This window comes from Ovis canadensis, chromosome 1, assembly GCF_042477335.2.
Source record: "Ovis canadensis isolate MfBH-ARS-UI-01 breed Bighorn chromosome 1, ARS-UI_OviCan_v2, whole genome shotgun sequence".
Taxonomy (NCBI): domain Eukaryota; kingdom Metazoa; phylum Chordata; class Mammalia; order Artiodactyla; family Bovidae; genus Ovis; species Ovis canadensis.
Window position 1 is genome coordinate 56,005,682 of NC_091245.1, and position 27,738 is coordinate 56,033,419.

Consider the following 27,738-nt stretch of genomic DNA (forward strand, 5'->3'; position numbering starts at 1 on the left):
TTGGCTTAGAAATCAATCACAAGCAGGATCCAATTATGCAAAACTCAAGGTGTTCCTGACAGTGTAAACATTAAGTGCAAAGTCCTCAAGGTAGTGGAAGTGGCATCCTGCTTGTGGGGGAACAAGAGAATAGGGACAACAATAGGACCAGTGTCTGGCTTACAGTCTGTCATAAGAGTGTGAGATGTATGAAATAAGGCAGGCTAATGAGGAGGGTGAGGTCCTGGTTAGATTTTGGAAAGGAACTTGGATTATAGTCTAAAGGTTGTGGGGTAGTTTTGGTGTGTGTGTTTAACTTTGTATTTCTTTTTGGAACACTTTAAAGGCTGAAAGTAACTTCATCTGATTTCTGCTGAAAAAATCACTTTGGCTACCTAATGGAGTGGAAGCTGGGAGCCTAGTTAGTAGGTAATTGCAGACCTGGAATATCGATGCTGGAAAGCATGGGTAAGTCTCTGGCATTATTTAGATGCGGAATCATCTAGATTTATTGATAGAGTCATAATAGAGGGCAAGAGAAAGACAGGATGACACACTGTTTTTATTTGTGGTTTCAATAGCAACAAAAGGGGCAGCGCTATTCACTCAGATGGGGAAAATAGAGAAGGGATAGAGTCTTTTCCAATGGGTGCGGGAGGTAAGAGTTTATTTTGGAAATGTTGCATGTAAGATGCTTATTAGAAATGCATGGAATTATTGAATAGGGAGTTATATATACAAGTCCACATCTCAGTGTAGAATGGTATTATCTTCTATACAGAGATAAAAGAAGAGTTTGAGTGGAAGCCCCTAGGGCAGGAGTGAGCAAGACAAAAGAGAAGAAAAGGGCCGAGGGTTGAGGCTGGGGGCATTTATAGACTGAGCAAGGGAGGAGTTGCCATCAAAAGACACCGAGAAAAAGCTTTCAGGGAGGCAGGAAGAAAACTTACCACAGGATAGCAGCCATTTTGGAAAAGAGAGTCAGAGAGGATTTCCAACTGCTTTGTGTGGACAAGAAGTTGTGAAGAATGAAGATGGATGCCGACCACTGGATTTGGCAATGCAGGTGGTCAGTAGACCTGATAAGAGTCACTTGTCTAAGAGAACAGGATGGAAACCCTCAGTGGACCGTGTTGAAGAGAGAGTAGAGGTTTGGATTTGGAAGTTAGGAAGGAAATAGGATAAGTACTGGATTTGCCTTCTAAGATTTGAGACTGACATTCATCCCTGCCATGGACTAACTGAACCATCTGGGAAAAATCACTTAATTTCTTTGAATTTCATTTTGCTTTTCTGTAAATAAAATGCTACACATTTGGGGATGAAAGGCTACACACTACAGTAGTTATGGGATTCAATTAAACAATGCACGGAAAGTGCATTATGCATATAATAGACAAGATTTTTTTTTCCTTTCACATTCTATTCCCTTGATCCACCCCTTCTATAGGTTGTGAACATTTCCATGTAAGGATCCACAGGTGGCCTTTGTAAGTGCCCAGAAACTCTGGGGTTGTGAATACAAAAACTACTTTAAAGAGAAAAAAGAGAGAGTTTGCTGCTCTAGTTTTCTCACTGGGCTTGATTTACAGTCTGTAACTTGGTCTCTGAAGGCCACCCACCTGGGAGAGTGAGAGGATACTGGCCGCATATGCTGACAACTCTGCTTGGGATCTATTAAAAGGTTCTGGTCTAAGGTCTGTCCACATCTCAGATGGACATTCCTATAGCCTGTGAGCAACAGGAGAACATGTATAAGCCAAGGGAGATGTACTTTTAAGCAGCAAAGCAGGACTGGCCTTGTCAAGTGGGGATCTGAGAATTTCTAGGCGCCTCGTGGTGTGTTGCTCTTTTATGCACTTCGTCGTTTAGTCACTAAGTTGTGTCCGACTCTTTTACGACTCCAAGGTCTATAGCCTGCCAGGCTCCTCTGTCCGTGGGATTTCCCAGGCGAGCATACTGGTGTGGGTGGCCATTTCCTTCTCCAGGGGATCTTCCTGACCCAGGGATCGAATCTGTGTTTCCTGCATTTGTAGGCAGATTCTTCACCCCTGGACCACCAGGGAAGCTGCACATGAACTTATCCACATAATAGCAAAATGGGTGGAAAGAAACCAGCGAATGGTCTTCCCTGAGCCTTCTGGGAAGTGCTGCCCCTTCCCCCAGGAGATACTGTTTCCTAGAAGATCACACTGAAGCCACAATCAAAAGAAAGTGAGTTATTCCAGTTGAGGGATATGCCAACATGTTACCTTCTTTGAAGAATGTCTCCTTTCTCTCTCTTTCTCCACCCTTGCACCTGTCACTAGAAAAAAACATTCCTTTTAAGCTTCACAATTTAAAAAATGCTTTACTAACTAAAATATTTGTTTGTGTAATAACAATAATATTAACTAATTACACCCAGCCTGATGAGTTGAATGTCACATTTCAGCCAAGTAGAACTCAAAACAGCTGAGCTATTAAATCCTGATAAGTGATAATGGAAAAGACTGCTCAGCCTTAACTCTAGTCATGCTACTAGCAGCTCTATAATTATAATTTCCTCTTTCATTAAGGACCATAATTTGCCATTGATTTTTATGTAAAATCCCATTGACTTCAATGGGAATCCCTTACACATGGCAAAGGGAAAATATGGCCTTTGTTATTTCCTTGAATGTTTCTAAAACTCATTTTTTGTGGTATGATTGGATGCCATATCAGGCAGATTTTCATCCTATTCTTTATATTTTATGTTACAAAATATATATAAGGTTGCTACTAGTCACCTTAGAATCTTTGTTATTTTTGAAAAAAGTTAGTATAGGATCATATTCCTAAGAGAATAGTGATACAGCTTGCATCTGTTTAAAGATAGATTTAAGTTCAAGAGAACAATCTTCACAGAACCTACAGACTCCCATCTCCCAATTTCATGATATGTTTCACCCTGTTTTATTGTTATTTTATTTGTGCATATGTCTGTGTGTATGTTGATAATGTCTGAAGTCTGTGAACTTTCAGGGTTATGTTTACATGGGACATGAGACATGTTAGAATGCAAATTCCCTTTTCCTTCTCAACCTGCTGCTGCTGCTAAGTCGCTTCAGTCATGTCTGACTCTGCGTGACCCCATAGATGGCAGCCCACCAGGCTCCCCTGTCCCTGGAATTCTCCAGGCAAGAATACTGGAGTGGTTGCCATTGCCTTCTCCAATGCATGAAGGTGAAAAGTGAAAGTGAAGTCACTCAGTCGTGTTCAACTCTCAGCGACCCCATGGACTGCAGCCCACCAAGCTCCTCCATCCATGGGATTTTCCAGGCAAGAGTACTGGAGTGGGGTGCTATTGCCTTCTCCTTCCTTCTCAACCTACTCACTCACTATTCCAGCTAGCCATGTTTCCAGAGCAGCCCCACTCCTGGCTCCTCTTGAGACACACAGATTCTTGCACCTAGGTGCCTTCTGTTACATGGGCACAACCACAAGTATGTTGCCAAAAATACAATAATGACTGCCATGCTTTTCATCCATTTTATTTGCCATCAAAGCAGTAGAGCTGGAGAAAGATAACGTTATATTTGTGTGTATATATATATATATTTAAAATATATATATATATTTTAAAGATGTTCTTGATGTGGACCATTTTTAAGGATTTGATTGATTTTATTGCAGTACTGCTTCTATATTATGTCTGTCTTTTTTTTTTTGGCCATGAGGCATATGTGAATCTTAGCTTCTCAACCAGGGATTGAACCCACACACCCTGTGTTGGAATCCACACCCACTGCTTAACCACTGGATTGCCAGGGAAATTCTGTAACATATTCTTGTCAGTATTCTTTATGTCTCCCCCCTTTTCCCTCTCCTTTCCTTTTTTTCCCCATTCTCATTCTTTCCTCCCTCTCTCTTTATGTCTCTCTCTTCCTCCCTATTCCTTCTTTCTTTCTCCCCCTGATAAAGACTTGATTCTCACTATTGGGAGGACTGTACACTTGTACCTTTCAATTAAAGCAAAGGCATGAGTAATCTTCACTGTGGGAGGCAGCACCCCTCTCTATTGCTTACTGAGCATCATGTGAGATGATCCTGGGAAATAGAGTTGGATGTGGATTTTACCTTTAGGAGTGGTGCTGGCTCCAGGCCCATGCACAGTGCTGGGGGAAATGAAACATAGTTCTCCCTTGGTTATTTATGATTTTCTAAAATAAAACTGTCCATTCAGTTCTGGGAAATGTGGCTTTATGAACATTAGCAGTGCAGGTGTACATAGAGCTCAACTCTGCCACTGTCTCAACAATGACTATGGACAAGTTACCCAACTATTTTGGGCAAATTTACTATTATTACAAGAAAAGGGTTAAGAATCAAGTGACTCTAAGGTCTTATGTTATCAGTTATTGTTATTTAACAAACTAATCCAAAATTTAGGTGCCAAACAATTTATTCCTGCCCATGGACTTCCCAGGTGGTGCTAGTGGTAAAGAATCCACCTACCAGTGCAGAAGACATAAGAGACATGGGTTTGATCCCTGGATCAGGAAGATCCCCTGGAGGAGGAAACCCACTCCAGTAGTCTTGCTTGGAAAATTCTAAGGATAGAGGAGTCTGGTGGGCTATATAGTTCATGGGGTCGCACAGAGTTGGACACGACTAGTGACTGAGCACATGGGTGGCCTGGGAAGGAACAGATGAGGGTGAGAGAAATGGGGTGGCTCTAGTTTGAGCTGTGGATGAAGCTGGAGCTGGCTCTTTTGGAGAGTTGAACCCATATCTGCTCCATTTGTGTTTATTCTGGGCCCAGGCTGAAGGGGCAGTAGGTACTCTGGGGAGGCTCTTCTTGTGTTGATATCAGAAGCACAAGTGAGTAAAACCAGTTTCCCAAGGTCCCATCCAGCCTCATTCTGTGTCACATTTGCTAACATCCTGTTGGCCCAAAGCCATCCTGTGTGGCTTTTCCTGAAGTGGGGCAGGGAAGAAAAATAACTACTTGATACCAATGAGATTAAACGCAGAATTAAATTTCTCTAGATATTTATGTTTCCATTTTATATATTGGTGCCTCCAGAAAGGAGGGCTTCAGTAGAATACATTTAGGGGAGAATTTTTAAAATTATGGAGATGGGGTGCTGAGACTAAATGAAGAACAAGGCTTTCAAAATATTAGTTAAATAAACATCATGGAAAATTCCCTGTAATCGTTTTATTGTTCCTTTTTAAAATTTCATCTACTGATTTGATAATACTTACAGACTAGGTAAAACATTAGTCGTGTTAGACTCTCAGTTGTATACAACTCTTTGGGACACTGTGGTCTGTCCGTGGAGTTCTCCTGGCAAGAATACTAGACTGAATTGCCATTCTCTTCTCCAGGAGATCGTCCTGACTCAGGGATTGAACCCGGGTCTCCTGTATTGCAGGCAGATTCTTTACCATATGAGCTAAAGTAGTGCTAGTATGTCCAGAACAGAAACGCATGCAAGAGATGTGAAGCAGAATTTTTGAGTGAAAGATTATTATTCCATTTTTAACATTGTCTTACCAGAAATAGCACATCAGTTCCATTCAGTCACTCAGTCGTGTCTGACTCTTGGCGACCCCATGAACGGCAGCACACCAGGCCTCCCTGTCCATCAACAACTCCCGGAGTTCACCCAGACTCACATCCATCGAGTGGTGATGCCATCCAGCCATCTCATCCTCTGTCATCCCCTTTTCCTCCTGCCCCCAATACCTCAGCAGCAGAGTCTTTTCCAATGAGTCAACTCTTTGCATGAGGTGGCCAAAGTACTGGAGTTTCAGCTTTAGCATCATTCCTTCCAAAGAAATCCCAGGGCTGACCTTCAGAATGGACTGGTTGGATCTCATTGCAGTCCAAGGGACTCTCAAGAGTCTTCTCCAACACCACAGTTCAAAAGCATCAATTCTTTGGCACTCAGCTTTCTTCACAGTCCAACTCTCACATCCATACATGACCACTGGAAAAACCATAGCCTTGACTAGATGGACCTTAGTCTGCAAAGTAATGTCTCTGCTTTTGAATATGCTATCTAGGTTGATTATAACTTTTCTTCCAAGAACTAAGTGTCTTTTAATTTCATGGCTGCAATCACCATCTGCAGTGATTTTGGAGCCCAGAAAAATAAAGTCTGACACTGTTTCCACTGTTTGCCCATCTATTTGCCATGAAGTGATGGGACCGGATGCCATGATCTTCATTTTCTGAATGTTGAGCTTTAAGCCAACATTTTCACTCTCCGCTTTCACTTTCATTAAGAGGCTTTTTAGTTCCTCTTCACTTTCTGCCATAAGGGTGGTGTCATCTGCATATCTGAGGTTATTAATATTTCTTCCAGCAATCTTGATTCCAGCTTGTGTTTCTTCCACTCCAGTGTTTCTCATGATGTACTCTGCATATAAGTTAAATAAGCAGGGTGACAATATACAGCCTTGACACACTCCTTTTCCTATTTGGAACCAGTCTGTGGTTCCATGTCCAGTTCTAACTGTTGCTTCCAGACCTGCATATAGGTTTCTCAAGAGGCAGGTCAAGTAGTCTGGTATTCCCTTTCAGAATTTTCCACAGTTTATTGTGATCCACACAGTCAAAGGCTTTGGCATAGTCATTAAAGCAGAAATAGATGTTTTTCTGGAATTCTCTTGCTTTTTCTATGATCCAACACATAGCAAATATTAATTTTCACATAATATCTTTCATACAGAATATAACTACTTTTTCTTTTTCGTTTTTAAATTTAGTGGTAATTGAGGCATGCAGGATCTAGTTCTCTGATAAGGGATGAGAGCACAGAATCCTAGCCACTGGACCACCAGCGAATTCCCTACCTTTTTTTATAACTGATTTTAATTTCTATTTCAAGCTGCATTCCATCTGAAGGCAGAGAAGGTTTTTATTTTCCTCCTTAAGCTTGTGGGGAAATTCAGTCCAACTCAGGGATTTATTTGAAGGTCATTTCAAGTTTAAACTAAAAGGAAATTAAAGTTGGTTCCCCCCCCACCCCCCTTGTCTTTCTTCTCCTTGGTTATAATTTTCAGTCCTGGGGCAGTGATCAGCTGCTGCAGTGTCAGTGGACAGCAGTCCTGCCTTATTCTGATATCCAGCAAGTTGTTCAAACCACTTCATGGGCCTTGAAAGTGAAAGTGTAGTCGCTCCATCGTGTCTAACTCTTTGCGACCCCATGGACTGGAGCGCTCCAGGCTCCTCTGTCTGTGGGATTCTCCAGGCAAGAATACTGGAGTTGATTGCCATTCCCTTCTCCAGGAGATCTTCCCAGCCTGAGTATTGAACCCAGGTCTCCCCTGATAGTTCAGTTGGTAAAGAATCTGCCTGCAATGGGGGAGACCTTTGGGGTAATAAAGTACCCTAAGGAAAGATGAACACAAGGCAAAAAAGAAGGTAGAGAAAAACTTGCCAATTAATATCTCATTGTAGCATCCCATCTCACTAATCCTAGGAGATAGGAAAATGTACTTTAACAACAATAATGGTTTACAATGATAAGACTTTTCAGTGTTTTCAAGTATTTTCACATCATCTCATTTAATTCTCACAGTGACCTTCTGGGGTTGAGCTCATGTGCAGCTGTGGAAGTGTGAATATATTTCACCACTTAATGAGCTATGTCTTCTGGGTTTGTTACTTTAGCAGGGTTAGGAAATACAGGTATCTATGTAGCTGAAGCCCCTAGGGAAAATACTGCCCCTTTTCAAACATCATTCTTCTTTATTTGTAAATTTGAAATTGCTAAATAGCAATGGATATTTATTGAATTTTTTTCCAGGTGTACAGAAAGATGCTTCTATTCATAGATATTTAGCCTCTTAGGAAACCACAGTTATTTAAATTCACAAGAATATTACCCTTTCTGCTTTACCTTATGCTTGCCCACATATTAGCTTACAAAGGAGGATGTCCCAGCTGAGTCGACTCCTAGATTTGGAGAGGCTGGTCAGTTGACATGTTGGCTCCCACAACTCCCATTTTGCTTTTGTTGATGTGGGGAGGATCAGGTGGCCTCTAGGAAAGAAACTGAAAAATCCAGAGATAGAAGTAGGAGAGACAGGAAAATGGAAAATGATGAAGCAAGCAGTAAGATGGAAAGGATTAATTACAAAGTAGTGTATCTATCACCTGGTCCTGCCTCTTTGACTAAATCTGAGCTTTAGAGAAAGAGAGCTGTAATGAAAAAACTTAAGAGATCTTTCCTTGGGAGGGTTTTGTGAGATTTTACTTGAAGTCCTAAGTGGTAAAATATGCAGAGTGGGGTAGTCTTTCAGTTTCTGCCTGGAGCAACCTAACTTTATCTTAGGCAACACTCAAAGCTATACTTGTGAGTAAAACTTAATAATTTTAAAGGAAGTCCATTCTGGGTTCAGCCTCCTGCATAAGTAGGGAAACTAAAACGGCTGCAAGCAAAAACTGAAAGAAAAGTATTGCTTCACTTTGTAAATCATTAAAGGGCACAAGTCCATCAGAGTTTCATAGAAAGGAAAGCCAGTCATTCTTTTGCTGCAAAGACTGGTATTTATTAGATCCTAGTTTAAATCCTAGGAGCTTAGGCAAGTAATTAAATTTTCTGTGGCTCAGCTCAATCATCTCTAGAATGGGGGTAATAAAACAACTACTTCATTGTATTTTTAGGATTAAATGAGTAAATTTAGGACATGGACATCACAAAGAGTCAGACACGACTGAACAATAACATTTCATACGGTAGGACCTGGACAGTTTGTGGTTTTAGGGAAAATATGTCCCTATATCTCTATGGTTAGGAGGAACTAGAAAAATTTGCTTCCTTTTCCCCTTCCTTCCTTCTTTCTTCCTCCCTCCCCACTTCCTTCTTTCTCTCCTGACTTTGTTCTTTTATTTCTTTGCAATTACTATCTTTCATCATTCTCCTGTTCAATTAAGATTGCTTTTATTGGCTCAGCATATCCCCTTACTGATATTTCTCAATTTTACTTCTACGCTAAAAGCTAAACTTTTTATTCTGGAATAATTTTAGATTTATAGAAAAGTTGCAAAAACAATATAGAGAATTTTCCTTATATCTTTTACTTTGTTGTTGTTGCTCAGTCACTCAGTTGTGTCTGACTCTTTGTAACCCCACAGACTGCATCCCTGTCCTTTACCATCTCCCAGAACCTGCTCAAACTCATGTTCATCGAATCAGTGATACCATTCAACCATCTCATCCTTTATCGTTCCCTTCTCCTCCTGCCTTCAATCTTTCCCAGCATCAGGCTCTTTTCAAATGAATCAGCTCTTCACATCAGGTGACCAGAGTATTGGAGCTTCAGCTTCAGCATCGGTCCTTCTAATGAATATTCAGGGTTGATTTCCTTTAGGATTGACTGGTTTGATCTCCTTGCTGTCCAAGGGACTCTCAAGAGTCTTCTCCAGCACCACAATTTGAAAGCATCAGTTCTTCAGCACTCAGCCTTCTTTAAGGTACAACTCTCACATCAGCACATGAGTACTGGAAAAAACCATAGCTTTGACTATACAGACCTTTGTCGGCAGAGCAATGTCTCTGCTTTTTAATGTACTGTCTAGGTTTGTCATAACTTTTCTTCCAAGGGGCAAGCATCTTTTAATTTTGTGGCTGTTGTCATCATCTACAGTGATTTTGGAGCCCAAGAAAATAAAATTTGTCACTGTTTCCATTGTTTCCCCATTTATTTGTGATGAAGTGATAGGACTGGATGCCCTGATCTTTGTTTCTTGAATGTTGAATTTTATTTTTTTTTAAATTTTTATTTATTTTGAGATAAAGTAGGTCCCCTTTACTGCTTTTCAGAAATATTTTACAAGAGAATTCCTTAAAAATTTTTTTAATGCGGACTATTTTTAAAGTCTTTATTGAATTTGTTACAATATCACTTCTGTTTTATCTTTTTTTGTTGTTTTTATTTTATTGCAAGGCATGTGGGATCTTAGTTCCCTGACCAAAGACTGAACCCATTCCTCCTACATTGGAAGGTGGATTCTTAACCATTGGACCCACCAGGGAGGTCCCTGGAATTTCTTTATTTTATTTATTTTTTAAATTTTAATTGGAGGCTAATTATTTTATAATATTGTACTGGTTTTTGCCATACATTCGTATGAATCAGCCATGGGTGTACGTGTGTTCCCCATCCTGATCCTCCCTCTCACCTCCCTCCCCATCCCATCCCTCAGTCATTCCAGTGCACCAGCCCTGAACACCCTGTCTCATGCATCGAACCTGGATTGGTGACCTATTTCACATATGATAATATACATGTTTCAATGCTATTCTCTCAAATCATCCCACCCTCGCCTTCTCCCACAGAGTCCAAAAGTCTGTCCTTTACATCTGTGTCTCTTTTGCTGTCTCGCATACAGAGTCATCGTTACCATCTTTCTAAATTCCATATATATGCGTTAATATACTGTATTGGTGTTTTTCTTTCTAACTACTTTGCTCTGTATAATTGGCTTCAGTTCCATCCACCTCATTCGAACTGATTCAAATGTATTCCTTTTAATAGCTGTGTAATATTCCATTATCTATATGTACCACAGCTTTCTTATCCATCCGTCTGCTGATGGACATCTAGGTTGCTTCCACATCCTGGCATTATAAACAGTGCTGTGATGAACATTGGGGTACACGTGTCTCTTTCAATTCTGGTTTCCTCAGTGCGTATGCCCAGCAGTGGGATTGCAGGGTTGTATGGCAGTTCTATTTCCAGTTTTTTAAGGAATCTCCGCACTGTTCTCCATAGTGGCTGTACTAGTTTGCATTCCCACCAACAGTGTAAGAGGGTTCCCTTTTTTCTGCACGCTCTCCAGCATTTATTGTTTATAGACTTTCTGATAGCAGCCATTTTGACCGGCATGAGATGGTACCTCATTGTCATTTTGATTTGCATTTCTCTGATAATGAGTGATGTTGAGGAATGTTGAGTTTTAAGCCTTTACTTAGTTTCCCCTAAAGTTAACATACTACCTAATTATGGAACATTTGTCAAAACTAAGAAATTAACATTCAGTTCAGTTTCGTTCAGTCGCTCAGTCATGCCCGACTCTTTGCAACCCCACGCTTTCCTGTCCATCACCAACTCCTGGAGCTTGCTCAAACTCATGTCCATCCAGTTGGTGATGCCACCCAACCATCTCATCCTCTGTTGTCCCCTTCTCCTCCTGCCTTCAGTCTTTCCTAGCATCAGGGTCTTTTTCAATGAATCACTTCTTCGCATCAGGTGGGCCAATCACTATTATCTAAACTAAAGGCTCTATTTGGATTCTATCTGTTTTTCCATAAGAGTAATTTTTCTATTACATGATCCAATGAGAGATATAACATTGCATTAAGTTACTTCTATTTTTAAGAGAAGAAGTATCTTCATAAAATATAAATACCCAGAAAAAAATTAAACCAAATTCTATCAATTTTTTATGACACAATTTTGATAAATTAGGTAAAAAATGAAAAGAAATTAAAATATTTTGGCTTTTAAATCCCATTAATATAACTGTATTTTCTCTGTATATAATGTCCTAACTCTCTTTTATAATTATAAAATGTTGGAGAAAGTTAATAGTATCATCCCAGAAAATACAATGTTTAGTCGGGATCTTTTAAGGTAACTTTCAAGAGAGATATATATTACATATGTTATTTATTAGATACAGTCATTTATGCATTTGAGCTTTAATTAGGATCAATGCTACATTTTAGTTTTAATTTATATATCTATGAATAATAAAATAATATAAGTAATATATTTTTAATAAAATTATTTTATTAGGTCATAATTTGGTATTAATTTAATCACCACTTAAATACTGGATGACCTTGGTAATGTTACTTAATTTCTTTTTGCTTAAATTTGCTCATATAAGAATAAAGATTGATTCAGATGGTCTCAAAGGTCCAAATAACTCCAGAAATTCCTTATCTATCTATCTATCTATCTATCTATATATATATATATATATACACATATATATATGTGAAGAAGTGAAGTTGCTTAGTCATGTCTGACTCTTTCCGACCCCATGGACTGAAGCCTACCAGGCTTCTCCATCCATGGGATTCTCCAGGCAAGAGTACTGGAGTGGGTTACCATTTCCTTCTCCAGGGGATCTTCCTAACCCAGGGATCGGACCCAGGTCTCCCTCGTTGGATACAGACGCTTTAACCTCTGAGCCACCAGGGAAGTCCCATATATATTTTAAATAGCAACTCCATGAGACAGGTAAGGCATGTGGCCCACTGGGGTTAAATGATTCGTCCATCCCACCCAGTGAGTAAGTGTCAGCTCTGAGGCAAAATAAGGTCTTGGAACTGAAAGATCAGTATATATTTATCCCATGGAGTCCTCTTTTGTGAAATACTTCAGGAACCGAAACCACACATATGCATAGCTCATTAGTTATGGAGGAGCACATTAATTTAAAAACTCTGGATTACTCACTCTGTAGCAGAATTTTGCTTCATTTTCCCCAAGACTCAGAAGTATTAATATTATAATTGCTTTATTGTTGCAAGGTTATACCTGTGGTTTTCTTTTTATTTTGAGAAAATAACGTTTCATTTAGCTCAACTTTTGGCAGTTTGTGATCTAGAGAAAACCACTCTGTGACTCATTTTTTTTTTTTTTTTGGAAAGAAAGTTGAAAAGTACAGAAAATTAAATGCCTTTGACACCATCACCCAAGAGACCAGTGCTTTATCACTGATAAGACAAGTCTCTGAATTTGATCTTGCATACATTAAAAAAATTATTATTTATTTATTTATTTGGCTGCACTGGGTTTTAGTTGTGGCTTGTGGAGTCTAGTTCCCTGACCAGGGATCGAAACTGGTCCCCTTGCATTGGGACTTTGGAGTCTTCGCCACTGGACCACCAGGGAAGTTCCCTGTGTATATTTTTAATCCATCCCTAACAGCCCTCTGCTTTTTTGCCTGATCTCTGCACTTTAGTTGCAAAGAATTACATAGTTCTTTTACTTTCCCTGAAGGTCTTGTATGCAATAGTGGGGCATGCTTATTACTGAGAAAACTAGGAATAGCTGTGTTTTCAAACACTCATCTGGGTTCTCATTTTTTACAAAAGCAAATGAAGATCTAGATTCTGAGGCTTGTGTGGGATGCACTTGGGTTTCATTATGGCCAGCATCCTGATGCATCCATACAATCTGTCTTTCTTATAAAGATGTGCAGTCCATCACTGAGCAATGGCACTAATGAGCCTTCCAAACAACCAGGATCACACATTTTAATAAGGATTGGAAAATGAGACCTGCGATTTTTGCTCGTCAGAGAGAAAAATGAATGTGAGAGATATACAAAGTCCTGCCTCGTGTAAAGTGGTACTTGCCTTTCCAAATGACACGCTTGCTAGTGAAGTATACAAAGATGCCTTAACAGGTATTAGAGAGAACCATAGGGTCTGCTGGTGTGCAGCAAATAATCATATAAGATCTGAAGTTGGGGGGCAGTGAAGTCGGGGTAGGGGGAAGTAAAAGCTGTTGTATATTATCTTGTCTTTCTAAAGACCCCTCCCTTATTCTCATAATAATCATCCAAAAATTTGACTGCAGGAATGCTACAAACATTTCAGGCATTCTGTAGAATCTGCCTAACAATATACCAAAATGAACCATGGCTGACTTAACCTGATATTTGTTTATCAGTTGAATGTGGCTTTAAATATACAGGGGTATGATGACATCCAGCAATTAAAGGGTCATTTGTTCACATGAAAAATAGGAGATCAGAGGGGAGCACATTGCCAGCACCCAGCTTAATACTCATTTTGAACATAGAATCTTGATCTTAGCTGAAGAAATGCTTTGGGCAAACTCTGTTGGAGAGATGTGATTTGGATGCCTAACAACTCATACAGTGGATATGGGCTGTTTAAACTGACAAATGGAGAAGAATATTAAAAGAACAAACATAGAGTCAAATTCCTTTAGAGATCAGGAACTAACATTATGTCCATTTACTGATAATCAAAATAAGGCCTTTGTAGCACAAAATGTCCCTGGATGCTTCAAGGTAACTGCAACCAATCTCAATTACTAACCTGGATTATACTTCAAGATTAGTTCCTGGGTTAGAAGTAAAAAGCTGCAGTTTTTTTTTTTTCTCTTCTATACCAGGAAACATGAAAAAAAATGCATGTAGTATTTTAAGCAGGCTAAATATGAAATACTTTATACAATGAAATAGCAAAGGTAACCATTTCTTGTTTCTTTTCATCTGAGCATGATTTAAAAAGGGAAGGATATGATTATATTTTTGTATTGGATGGAGCAGAATTTCTGGATAATCTTATGCTCAGCTTGATTGCTTTATTGATAAGAAAGGAGGACATATAGATGTATATTTTATGAGGAATGCATTTATTAAGCACAGACTGTACATAATGCATTAGGCTTTATGTGAATTGCATTGGATTCATCTTTCTTTTAGAGCATATTTTAAAAATATTTTACTGCATCTATTATAACCCCTTTATAACTAAGGTATCCTCCATGGTAATAGTGGTTTAACATCTTAACTTGTAAGGTGATAGTCAAGGGAAAAAGGTCACTTGGGCACGTGCAATTAATAATCAACATCTCTTTTCTCCCCATTTCCTCCTTTTCCATGAACGATGCTTTTTCTCCCTTGTAATATTCCAGTCAATTTCACTAGCAAATCTGTGAAGAAAATAAGATGATTATAAACTGATAGTAGGAGAAATAAACAGATCTAAACTTAGTTTCTAGAGGTAGAGTCAAATGTCTCAGTCCAACAAAAGTAGCCTAAAGCTTGAGAGTGTCATGTTCTCTGACAAAGGGAAGCACACTTTTGATTGCTCTTTGTTGACAACAAACAACCTCTGCAAGCAACCAGAGTTGGCTTCCACAGCCAGCCTTAAAAAGGAGACCATTATACAAATTATGTACCAGCTACCTGTTTTCCCTTAATCACTGTCTGCATATTAGCTAATATATTAGCTCTAAATTTGTTTTAAGTTCATTTCATTCTTAAACCCTTCAGAAATTTTTTAGACTTTTATAAACTTCTAATTAAAATTTCCCATGTTTCTCAAATCTGGCTCAGTTTTCGCATTAACCTGACCACACAGCTTTATCATCTGCAGCATGAATAAGCCATATCCTTTAATGCTGAAATAATCTAAATGGAATAATATGATTCATCCTCCCACTAAAAATTCTCAGCTGTTTGGAGGTTTATCATGATATAGAGATGAGTGTTAGAGCCTCTATTTGGATTAAGTTTGCATAACTAGTATGTGCAAAGCTTCCTTAATTTATTCCTGGCTTTGCTATTTATGAGAAATATATTGCATATAAAGAACATTTAAAACCATATAAAACAATACAAATTACACTGTAAGTTTGAAGGGACTCTCAGCATCATTTATTTGCTGAATCAAACAATAGTAAAGTCATCTTAGAATTATACTTTCCTGACTAATCTGACCCACAGTTTTCAAAACATCATAAAATGTTATATTGTCCCAACATAGTGTCTGTTATTCACAATTTAATGCAAAGAAAGAGATATCAATAAAACACTAGATCTGATTTCAAGATTCTAATTATCTCATTCACTTAATTTTTTTCCCTATTGTTCTTTAGCGTAAATTCTGACTATGGTCAGCAGGGGAATACATGTCACCATTGAAAAGGAAATTTGTCAGCTATTTTCATCATCATTTCCGTAAAAATTATTTTTTTTCTAGATTCCTCTAATAATGCCCACTGTTATAGGACATCAGATTGTTCATAGACTTGCCTGTTGTTGGCAGATTTCCAGTGCTTTAAATTTCATGGAGGGGGGCCAACATTGCCTCTGTTACTTACTACCAGCTACTGGCTGACATAGTGACTGGCACATGTCAGGTACTTAATCCATATTTATGGAAATGTATGAAAATGTACGAATGAATGAATGATTTAACTGTTCTCTGCCATATTTGCTTTATTCACAGTTTTTGTGTAGAGTGGACATCTCTGTTTCATTCCTCTGTGTAACAAACCTGAAGCTTGGTGATTTAAAACATCTTATTTTGCTTAAGTAGCAGGAATCAGCAGTATAAGCTGGGTTGGTAAGGACACCTAATTTCCTTTCCACTTAGCATGGCTGAGGCAGTCCACTGTTTGGGAGCCAGAATCTGCTGAAGACTTCTGACTCATGCATCTGAAGGCTAGGCTGGGAAAACTCAAATTGCCCAGAGCTACAACAGCTGGGTCTTCTTGAGCATTTCTCCTTCTCTCATTGTGGTCTCTGCTGAATTAAATCTTTATTATAGCTGTCTCTTGTAGAGTGATTTGAGACTTCAAAGGTATGAGTCTCCAGAAAGAAATAGAGGCCAAAATAAATGTCTTATGCAGCTTAGCGTAGGAAATCACATAGCATCATTTCTGCTATACTCTCTTGGTGGAGGCAGTTACAGGGGTCCACTCAGATTAAAGGGGAAGACACACAAACCTCACCTCCCCATGAAGGAGCATAAATATTGTATTTTAAGATGAGTACATGGAATAAGCTATGTAAGTGTGCAGTCATTTTTTGAAAAATACTATTTGTCACAATGGCTGATCTTGTTTTATTATTTTACTTGGAGAGTTAGTTAAGATTTTTGATCAAAAACTTACGAACCCCCCCCCCTTTTTTTTTTACTAGAAATGAAAGAAAGCTTAACTGAATCAATAAAAGCTTAACTGAATAACAATATTATTTTCACAAGGCCATTTAGAATACTGGCCAATGTGCATTTCTCACTTTGTTTCTAGGAAGATGAAAGATTATTTACATTTGATGACTTAAAATTTTCTTTTGATATTGGTCAATTCCAGTTTTTAAAAGTGGAGAAAATGAAATAAAAGCATCCAGAACCTACTCTCTTATTATCTGAAGACTGTGAATTACAGTATCATCTGAAGAATGTGAAAATTTGATGGCAATCTTCAGAATCATTTTATTCTATATTATTAGCCCCGTGCCAACCCAGTTCTTAAAAATATGTCATAATATTGTGATAGTCTGCCTTCTTATTACACCCTGGGGCTTTACATAGATCAAATCCTTCTCCACAGGTCATAGTGTCTCTGATCAGAAACAAAAATCATTAATTATATTATATTTATATAATTATATAAATAATTATAGGAAATTCTATTATATACAATTAGTTAGAGACTAGAATAGCATTTGTTAGATCATATTGTAAATAAATGCACTCCTTAACAAATTAAGGCAACTTATATTAACTTAGTGTACTGACAATGGTTTCAGTAAAACTAGAGGAGAAAATTTAAAGGCTGCCTATCTATTTTCTATTGGTTTTTACACTTTTAGAGAATTCATTTTTAATTGCTCTTAATTTCCAAATATGAAATATAGTGAATTCTCCAATCTGAATTTTAAGCAAAAAAAATTAATGGAAAGGAAAGGGTACTCAAATGATGACAGACAGTTAGGTTGAAGTCCCCACAAAACCACGAACTCTGCATCCAGGCAAATCACTTAGCATCCTGTAGACCTGCTCTTCAAACTGAGAAATGTAATAGATGGCTGAGTGAAAAAGACAAAACATTATCAATAAGCGGTTTGGGAAGAAAGCTCACAAATTTGAATCCGTAAAAGACTTTCAAAACTGGCCAGGGTGCTAGAACCTTAAGGAAATAAAAAAAAATAAAGAAAATTATACTTATCAGTATTTCTTAGGAAGGAATTGAATGTGGATGAAAGAAATACAGCACTTTGATAAGCCTCTTTGGTGGGGCATGAAACCTCACAAGAGCTGGAAACAATTGTATTCTATGATGATAGGGCTTTGGTTTTGTGGGGTGAAGATTATGAGAAGGGTTCAATGTGTTCAATTTGGGGGCTTAAATAGAAAAAATGTTAAGCTTTGTCTCAAGGAAATTTCACTCTCTTTTTTCCCAGTGCTGCCAACCTTCCCCTTCCTCCCTCCTTCCCTCCCTCCCTTTCCCTTCCCTTTCTACTCACATTTATTGGCCACTTATTTTGTGCCAGGTACTGTTTTAAGAACTTTCCATACATTAATAGTAATCCTTTCATAAGTAACTGTTGGACACTTACTTAATGAACTTTATTATCCTCCAGAGGCACTCGCTGGAGCAGTTATGTCTGCTTCCTCATTTAGTCAGACTTTCACTTTCATCCTGTTCCAGGTCTTGGGTTTACTGGGACCCTGTGTTGATGAACAAAGACTTCTCTTAGAGCTCAGCATGATCACTTCAGGTTTCCCTTGATAATTCAATTCTTAGTCATCAGTTTAAACTCCTAGAAACCAAAACCACCAACAAAAAAAGAAAAAAAGAATTGGAGGAACAATAACAGAAACCATCACCATTACCACTACAAGGAGGGGGTTGTTTCTTTGCAAACTAAGGTTTATGCAGGGTGAGATCAAATAAATATCATGGCATTATGGGCAGAACCATAATAAAAGGTGAAACTTGTGAAATGTCAAGATCAAAGACAAAACCAGAATGAAAAACCAGCTATTGTGTGGTGCTGAGAGGCAAGGAAAGGAATGATAGAGATTAGGAATCTGAGATAATTGAAATGGGTGATTACTAAAGTCTATGAGTATTTGTTAAAAAATATATATTAAGAATTTCAAAATGACAGAGACTCTGGACAAATTGTCACACATATCATGAAAGTATATGATTGTTCTTGAAAGTATATGATTGTTCTATGAAAAATGATTGTTCATGTTTTTCAAGGAAAAATATGTCTCTCAGTGAAAGGGGCACCTCATCTTATTTTTCTCTACATCTCCAGATGTATTCTTGGTATGCAATTGAAGTCAAGAAATATTTGTGAAAGAATTAATGATGAAATTCATTTGTGTAAATATTAAGGATCAATAAGGATAACATTAAAAACCAGGAAGGTTTTTAATAAAATTTGATAAAATTTGATAAAATTTAATAAAACTTGAATCATTATGTATTAGGCTATCATTCAATACCTCAATAGTTCATATTTTATAAGCAAAATCTAAAGAAGTTTTTCTGATTACTTTTGCATATTAATATTCCTTTTATTTATTTATTTAACACCTATCTGTGGTAGCATTTGTCATTAGCTCTGCCTAAAACAATGATTCTCAACTGTTGGCTCACATTTGAAAAACTCTATCTGAATTTCCAGGAGTTGATACAGGCATCTGTATTTTTTTAAAAGGGTCTTGGTATATTCACATGATCTCCCCTTGTTAAGAACCCCTGGAATACTATATTTTTTCCCACCTTACACACATGGCTGATCCCTACTTGTTTTTCTGTTTTTTTCTCTTAGATTTAGCAGATGGTTAATAATCAGTGTAATAAAAATTTAAAAATTTTCCCTTTTCTGATATTTATGAACAAACACAGATGGACAATACCAGCCAGAATATATCTGAGAAGCTTAAGCTGCGTTAAAATTTTAAATGGCTGTTATCTTGTATTATGATTCAGATTTATAGGGACAGACATTGTCCTTTTATTGTGCATTAAGTCTAGCATATCTGCATGGAGATAATTTGTCCCAAGGAAAGAAAAATTCTAAGAGTTTTGCAGCATTATCTATGGCACTCTATAGAATGGCTATGTGAAAACTCACTTGGAAATAAGCTATTGCATTTAGAAGTGAAATTTTATTTTGAAGAGAAAATTATTTGTAAATAAATAAATCTATAATATTCCAAGAGATTCTTACTACCTTACAAGCTATAGTTCCTGTATAATTAAATTAACTATAGGATTTCCCTGATAGCTCAGTTGGTAAAGAATCCACCTTCAATGCAGGAAACCCTGGTTTAATTCCTGGGTCCAGAAGATCCCCTGCAGAAGTGTTAGGCTACCCACTCCAGTGCTCTTGGGCTTCCCTTGTGGCTTGGCTGGTAAAGAATCTGCCTGCAGTGAGGGAGGCCTGGGTTCAATTCCTAGGTTGGGAAGGGAAAGGGGAAGGGAGAAGGCTGGAGAAGGGAAAGGCTACCCACTCCAGTATTCTGGTCTAGAGAATTCCATGGACTCCATGGACTGTATAGTCCATGGGGTCGCAAAGAATTGGACATGACTGAATGACTTTCAGTTTAATTAACTATCTTCAAATTCCTTTATGGTAGAAAATATAATTAAAATATATCAACTGCCATATTCAGAATTGCCTATCAATATCATCATGATATTCAAAGTTAATGGTGATTTAATGATGTATATGATTTATTTTTTAGTATATTTTTATTTTCCAGAATGAGAGGAAGTACTAATTTTAGTTCAAAGACTAATATATCTGACTAATTAAATAGTTCCAATTACACTTTTAACATCTAGAAAAATTGTATGAATGCCTTTAAGCTAGGGGGCTTAATTTTACAGCCAGGATTTTGAATAAAATCAATATGCTTGATGAAAGTATTATACAATTGTCTGAAAATTGTCCGGTTTAAAGGTTTAATGGTATAGAGCTGAAATTAATGCTTATGATCATTAACTCTGAAAAATAATGAATAAAGGGTTTTAATTCATTAATGGAAAACTGACTCTCTAGCTTTTGATGGGTGCAATGTGGTTGATTTGCATTTCTATTTCTCCATATGCTTATGTTCATATTAGGAATTTTGCAGCTCTGTTAATAGATGAAAATTTATGGTCACAGATAGGTTTTATTTTAGCCATTATTAAACTAATTTAATACTTAATGGATAAAAATGAATACTTTGGACCTTCTGTTTTAAATCTAGTTGTTGTTCATGCTAAGGCCCTTCAGTTGTGCCTGACTCTGAGTGACTGTATGGACTGCCAGGCTCCCCTTTCCATGGGATTCTCCAGGCAAGAGCACTGGCATGGTTTCCATTCCTTTCTCCAAGCTGATGTTCACCTGCTGTTTATTTTATTCATTTTCTTTCAGCAAATGTATAATTTCCTAAAACTGTCAAGTTCTAATGATAACAGATATAAGTAAGTTTTGTACTCATCCTTCAGGATACTAAAGGACTAGTAGATGAGAGCATTTGAAAATCTCTTAAGATTTTATAATTGCAGAAGAATGTACCAACAGGGATATTTAACAACCCTATCTTAGAAGGATAAAGATCTGACAGGGAGATTACATTTAAGTTGGGTCCTCTAGAACATGTTGGTATTGACTGGATTGGCTGGGAGAGAAAAACAGATACTGCTTTGCATGACCTAAGGAGTCACAAGATGAAGGGCATCTGAGCAAGGAGGAGATGGATCCATGGCCAGGGGTACAGCATAGACAAAGGTACATGTATGTGGATGCCTGCAGGTCAGACCACCATCTGAATAGTATGAGAGAACAATGTTACCATATTGAATTGATATATTTTGAGTCAAATCAAAGTGCTCTCCATATATATACTTTTAGAATGAGGCTAAGTGGAAACTGTCAGACTTTATTTTCTTGGGCTCCAAAATCACTGCAGATGGTGACTGCAGCCATGAAATTAAAAGACACTTACTCCATGGAAGGAAAATTATGACCAACCTAGATAGCATATTCAAAAGCAGAGACATTACTTTGACAACAAAGGTCCATCTAGTCAAGGCTATGGTTTTTCCAGTGGTCATGTATGGATGTGAGAGTTGGGCTGTGAAGAAAGTTGAGTGCCGAAGAACTGATGCTTTTGAACTGTGGTGTTGGAGAAGACTCTTGAGAGTTCCTTGCACTGCAAGGAGATCCAACCAGTCCATCCTAAAGGAGACCAGTCCTGGGTGTTCATTGGAAGGACTGATGCTGAGGCTGAAACTCCAATACTTTGACCACCTCATGTGAAGAGTTGACTCATTGGAAAAGACCCTGATGTTGGGAGGGATTGGGGGCAGGAGGAGAAGTGGATGACAGAGGATGAGATGGCTGGATGGCATCACTGACTCGATGCACGTGAGTTTGGGTGAATTCCAGGAGATGGTGATGGACAGGGAGGCCTGGCATGCTGTGATTCATGGGGTCGCAAAGAGTCGGACACGACTGAGCGACTGAACTGAACTGAGCTGAGTGAAGGAAGAGTGGCAGTTCAACTGAGAGTCTAAGCATATGGATTGTGAAGGAGGGAAAATGTTTTCTTGATCCTCTTGGATCTCTGGTTTGGTCTAAAAATTAAACTACCAAAGACAGATTAATCAGAGAAAAGCTTATCAGTGTTCCTATCCAATGACTTTTGTCTACATGCAAGGGATCATTATAGTTGTAAAATACAGCATCTTTTGGATCTTCATAATGTAGAACATTATACACACAGAATACAGTGTTATTAATGGGCTTTAAGAAATACATTCTGGCCAATGGCTCAGGAATCCACCTGCCAGTGCAGGAGACATGGGTTCCAGTTCTGATGCAGGAAGAGCCCACATGCCACAGAGCAATTAAGCCCATGTGCCACAACTACTGAGCCTGTGCTCCCGAGCCTAGGAGCCACAACTATGGAAGCCTGGGTGCCCTAGAGCCCATGCTCAGCATCAAGAGAAGTCATCACAATGAGAAGGTTGCTCCCTGCAGCTACAGAGTAACCACCACTCGCTGCAACTAGAGAAAAGCCTGAGCAGCAGTGAAGGCTCAGCACAGCCGAAAATAAATAAAGAAAATAAACAAAATTTTTAAAAAAGAAACATTCTAATATCTTGTCACTTCATTGTCTAATTTGACAAATCATTGTGCTATAAACAAAGTGATGGAGTTTTTTTTTTTTTTTTAAGATTGACATATTCTGAGGATATTTAACTTCAATTTTTTATTGAGAATTAACTCCAATATCTGTACGGCAAGTTTAAATCCCTCACAACAAAGCAAACAATTTTAAAAAATCATTCTTTGTAAATTCATTGTGGACTAATGGGGACAATAATTGGGTGATGATGGGAGTAAAGGGCAATCTACAGTCCTCTTCCCTCATCTGTGGCCTCACAGATGCCTCACTTCAGTATTATCTAGTTCACTGTTTTCCTTTGGAAATTGTATAGCAATTCCGGCTTCCCTGGTGGCTCAGACAGTAAAGAATCTGCCTGCAATGCACAGGACCTGGGTTTGATTGCTGGGTTGGGAAGATGCCCTGGAGAAGGGAATGGCAACCCATTCTAGTATTCTTGTCTGGAGAATTCCATGGATAGAGGAGCCTGGTAGGCTACAGTCCATGGAGTTGCAAAGAGTCGGACATGACTGAGTAATATTTTCACTGTTTTCTAGCTCCTGTGATTAAATGTAACTACTCAAACCTCTACACAGTAGTCAGTGAAATACATTATTCCACCAGTTTCCTGGACCCACACTCCTCAGAGGTAGTAACTGTCTCTTTTTATTACGTAGTCATACCTTTGGAGGCATACCCTAATGTGATATTTTTATATATTTATTTAAAAAATTCAGTGACAAATACAATTTGGTGGATAACATTTTGTTTCCCTATTACTGCATATATCTCAAGGACCTATTTGTGTCCCCCTTATCCATCTTTACATAGATTTAAAATTTCCCCTAGTTAGGAATTATTACTATGAGTCAGTAAGCACTTATTTCTATTCCCAATTAATTAACTTTCCAGTTTAAGTTAGATTTTTCTGCGTGGCAAACAAATGTCCCATTGAATACTCCCTTAGAGAAGATGTCTGTGTAATCATATACATAAAGTCTATTAACTTTTGTGTGATATGTGTGTGCATGTGTGTATGTCTGTGTATGCATGTGTTTGTGTGATGATAGGATTTATTTAAATGATAGAGTAGAAGTGAAAGTGTGAGGCATGCAGTGTGGTGTGATATACAGCTGCTGCTGCTGCTGCTGCTAAGTCACTTCAGTCGTGTCCGACTCTGTGCGACCCCATAGACGGCAGCCCACTAGGCTCCCCCGTCCCTGGGATTCTCCAGGCAAGAATGCTGGAGTGGGTTGCCATTTCCTTCTCCAATGCATGAAAGTGAAAAGCGAAAGTGAAGTCGCTCAGTCGAGCCTGACTCTTAGCGACCCCATGGACTGCAGCCTACCAGGCTTCCTCTGTCCATGGGATTTTCCAGGCAAGAGTACTGGAGTGGGTTGCCATTGCCTTCTCTGGTGATATACAGCAGCAGTCCCCATCATCCAATTCTAAGGCCTGATGATCTGAGGTGGAGCTGGTGTAATAACAATAGAAATAAAGTGCACAATAAATGCAAAGCAATCATCCCAAAACCATCCCCTGCCCTGGCCCATGGAAAAATTGTCTTCCCCAAAACCGGTCCCTGGTGCCAAAAAGGTTGAGGACCCTGTGATACATTATTAAATAGGGCTTAGAGACGTATTCAATGGGAAAAGAAGTCAGGAGCAAACCAAATTCTTGAGGGAAGGCTCTCCCATGTTCACAGATCTTCTTCTTGTCTCTGGAATATTCAATTATATTCAATGAATATTATAAAATATTGAATTAATATTCAATTATGCATTCAATTATAAATATTCAATTTTATAATTGGCATTTATCTCTGTATTTCTAGTACTTCAACTTGGTTTGAATATTGATGATTGAAGAAAATATGGTTCAGCTGGGAAAGTCAGATGGTTACAAAGTGCCAGTCTCTCAGAAGTTGAAACGGGATGAGGAAAGGCTAAGAAACAGGTATCTTGAGTGGAGGTGAGCTGAGGAGACTGTAGGGATGAAAGCAGAACCAGCGGTGTCATCTGTGGGCAAGAGGGATTTCTCCTTACTCATCAGTATGCTGCTGGGGTGACCCCTTCCATAATAATTGATTAGAAGAGGTCATGCATTTGAGACAAAACCTGAAGGAAAGGGATTATCACATTAAATCAGATTTCACTAAAAGGAGATAAAAGTATTGCTTCTGAATAGATGTATTTTAGATATTTTTTTCTTGGCAAGAAGTTTTAGTTTGACCTACTACTATTAAATGTCCCCACATTTTCTTTCTTTCTTTTTTTTTTTTGGAAAGCTGAGCACCAAAGAATTGATGCTTTCGAATTGTGGTGCTGGAGAAGACTCTTGAGAGTCCCTCGGATGGTAAGAAGCTCAAACCAGCCAATCTTAAAGGAAATCAACCCTGAATATTTATTGGAAGGACTGATGCTGAAGCTGAAGCTCCAATACTTGGCTACCTCAACATGAAGAGCCGACTCATTTGAAAAGACCCTGATGCTAGGAAAGATTGAAGCAAAAGGAGAAGAGGATGAGATGGTTAGACAACATCACTGGTTCAATGCACATGAATTTGAGCAAACTCTGGGAGATAGTAGAGGACATAGGAACCTGGTGTGCTACAGTCCATGGGGTCACAAAGAGTTGGACACATGACTGGACAACTGCAACAACCTTTTGTAGCTACCTAGACACTGCTGCATCTGATGGAAATTTTATTTCATGAAAACTGTTAAGTCCTGTTAAGTGGATACAGAAGTCAAGGGTTAGATCGATTCCTGTGCTCATACCAAGAAATAAATACACAGAGTATACTTACTTAAGAAACTGATTAAAAGAAAGCATTACCTGGGAATAATGATGCTGTCCTGTTCTTACCTCTGAGGATCCTTGTTTTGGTGATTTTTCCTCCCCAACACAGATAAGAATACACTGAGAAACAAGCGTGTCATTTGCCTGTGGATATCTTGTTGAGAAGAATATTTATTATTCAAATTCACATTTATTCATGTCCTGTCTCCCCACCTTTTCTCCCCAAAGATTTGGGGACAGGTTAACAAATATGCATCATAAAATCAGGGCAAAGAGAATTAAGAATAAAAACCTAGGAGGAAGAAGTTATATGTAAGAGTAGATTGATGGGACTGCAGCAAAACTTGTGTAATCTGTTAGGACTGAAATCATTCTTTTGTTCTAACCTCAGATTCAGTGGCGAACTTCCTGGAAGCCAAAGCAAGAAGGAAGATATAGCCAGCATTATAAGACTTATGATGAGAAAGGAAGAAGCACACTAACTACTCAAGGGAAGCAAACTTTTTCCTAGAAGAGAATTCCAAAAGAAATTTTTCATGTGGAACTTTGTTTAGAGGGCATTTTGTGACATGGTATACACTGCCTTTAATAACATTCCTCTGAAGTGATGGGTTCCATATGGCTGTTCCTGTAATTATTTTTAATAAGAGCTGGAGACATTGCTAAAATGAAATTCAGTGAAGGCAATTCTATGAGCGGCTATAATAACATGATCTGAGTTCACAACCTTCTTTTAGCTCTGGATGATCAAAAGATGGTTCCTATATCGAGGTCTTTGAACCTAGAAGATCTTTGGAAAAAAATCCCTTCTTGCTTGTCATTAGGTTAATTTGAGTTTTCTATCTTAAAGTTAAATTCTTACAAAGTTAGTAATTTATGGTATACTGTGAATGTTGACATTTAAAAATAAATCTTCATTACCTTTTTACATGAATTCACTGGAAACTATTCAACTCAGTAATGAGAAATGTATCGCTGAAATATATAAACAGTATAAGTTCCTTTTGACAAATATTTTACATTGTTTTACACTGATTATCCTTGAATTTTTAATTCTATTCCACTTTTCTCACAGTTGTTTAGTTGATAAGTTGTGTTTGACTCTTTGCAACCCCGTGGACTGCAGCATGCCAACCTTCCTTGTCCTTCACCGTCTTCCGGAGCTTGCTCAAACTCATGTGCATTGAATCAGTGATGCCATCCAACCATCTTATCCTCTCTCACCCCCTTCTTCTCCTGCCTTCAATCTTTCCTAGCATCAGGTTCTTTTCTAATGAGTCAGCTCTTCATATCAGGTAGCCAAAGGATCGGAGCTTCAACTTCAGCATCAGTTCTTCCAGTGAATATTCAGGATTGATTTCCTTTAGTATTGACTAGTTTGATCTCCTTGCAGTCCAAGGGACTCTGAAGAATCTTCTCCAGCACCACAATTTGAAAGCATCAATTCTTTGGTGCTCAGCTTTCTTTATGGTCCAACTCACATCTGTATATAACTAATGGAAAAGCCATAAATTTAACTATATGGACCTTTGTCAGCAAAGTGATGTCTCTGCTTTTTAATATGCTATCTAGGTTGGTCATAACTTTCCTTCCAAGGACTAAGCATCTTTTAATTTCACAGCTGCAATCACCATCTGCAGTGATTTTGGGACCCAGAAAAATAAAGTCTGACACTGTTTCCACTGTTTGCCCATCTATTTGCCATGAAGTGATGGAACCAGATGCCATGATTTTAGTTTTCTGAATGTTGAGCTTTAAGCCAACTTTTTACTCTCCTCTTTCACTTTCATTAAGAGGCTCTTTAGTTCTTCTTCACTTTCTGCCATAAGGGTGGTGTCATCTGCATCTGAGGTTATTGACATTTCTCCCGGCAATCTTGATTCCAGCTTGTGCTTCTTCCAGCCCAGTATTTCTCTTGATGTACTCTGCATAGAAGTTAAATAAGCAGGATATACAGCCTTGACATACTCCTTTTCCTATTTGGAACCAGTCTGTTGTTCCATGTCCAGTTCTAACTGTTGCTTTATGACCTGCATACAGGTTTCTCAAGAAGCAGGTCAGGTGGTCTGGTATGCCCATCTCTTTCAGAATTTTCCATAGTTTATTGCAATCTAGACAGTCAAAGGCTTTGGCATAGTCAATAAAACAGAAATGTTTTTTTCTGGAAATTTCTTGTTTTTTCGATGATCCAGTGGATGTTGGCAATTTGATCTCTGGTTTCTCTGCCCTTTCTAAAACCAGCTTGAGTATCTGGAAGTTCACGGTTCACATATTGCTAAAGACTAGCTTG

General features: G+C 38.3%; 1 long non-coding RNA gene across 1 annotated transcript; it reads left to right on the forward strand.

Moving 5' to 3' along the window:
- Positions 1 to 325: 325 nt before the first annotated feature.
- LOC138427580 (uncharacterized) lies at positions 326 to 26,374 on the forward strand. The gene is made up of 2 exons (XR_011252082.1): positions 326 to 447; positions 24,934 to 26,374. It is a non-coding gene; the product is annotated as an uncharacterized lncRNA (long non-coding RNA).
- The last annotated feature ends 1,364 nt before the right edge of the window (positions 26,375 to 27,738 follow it).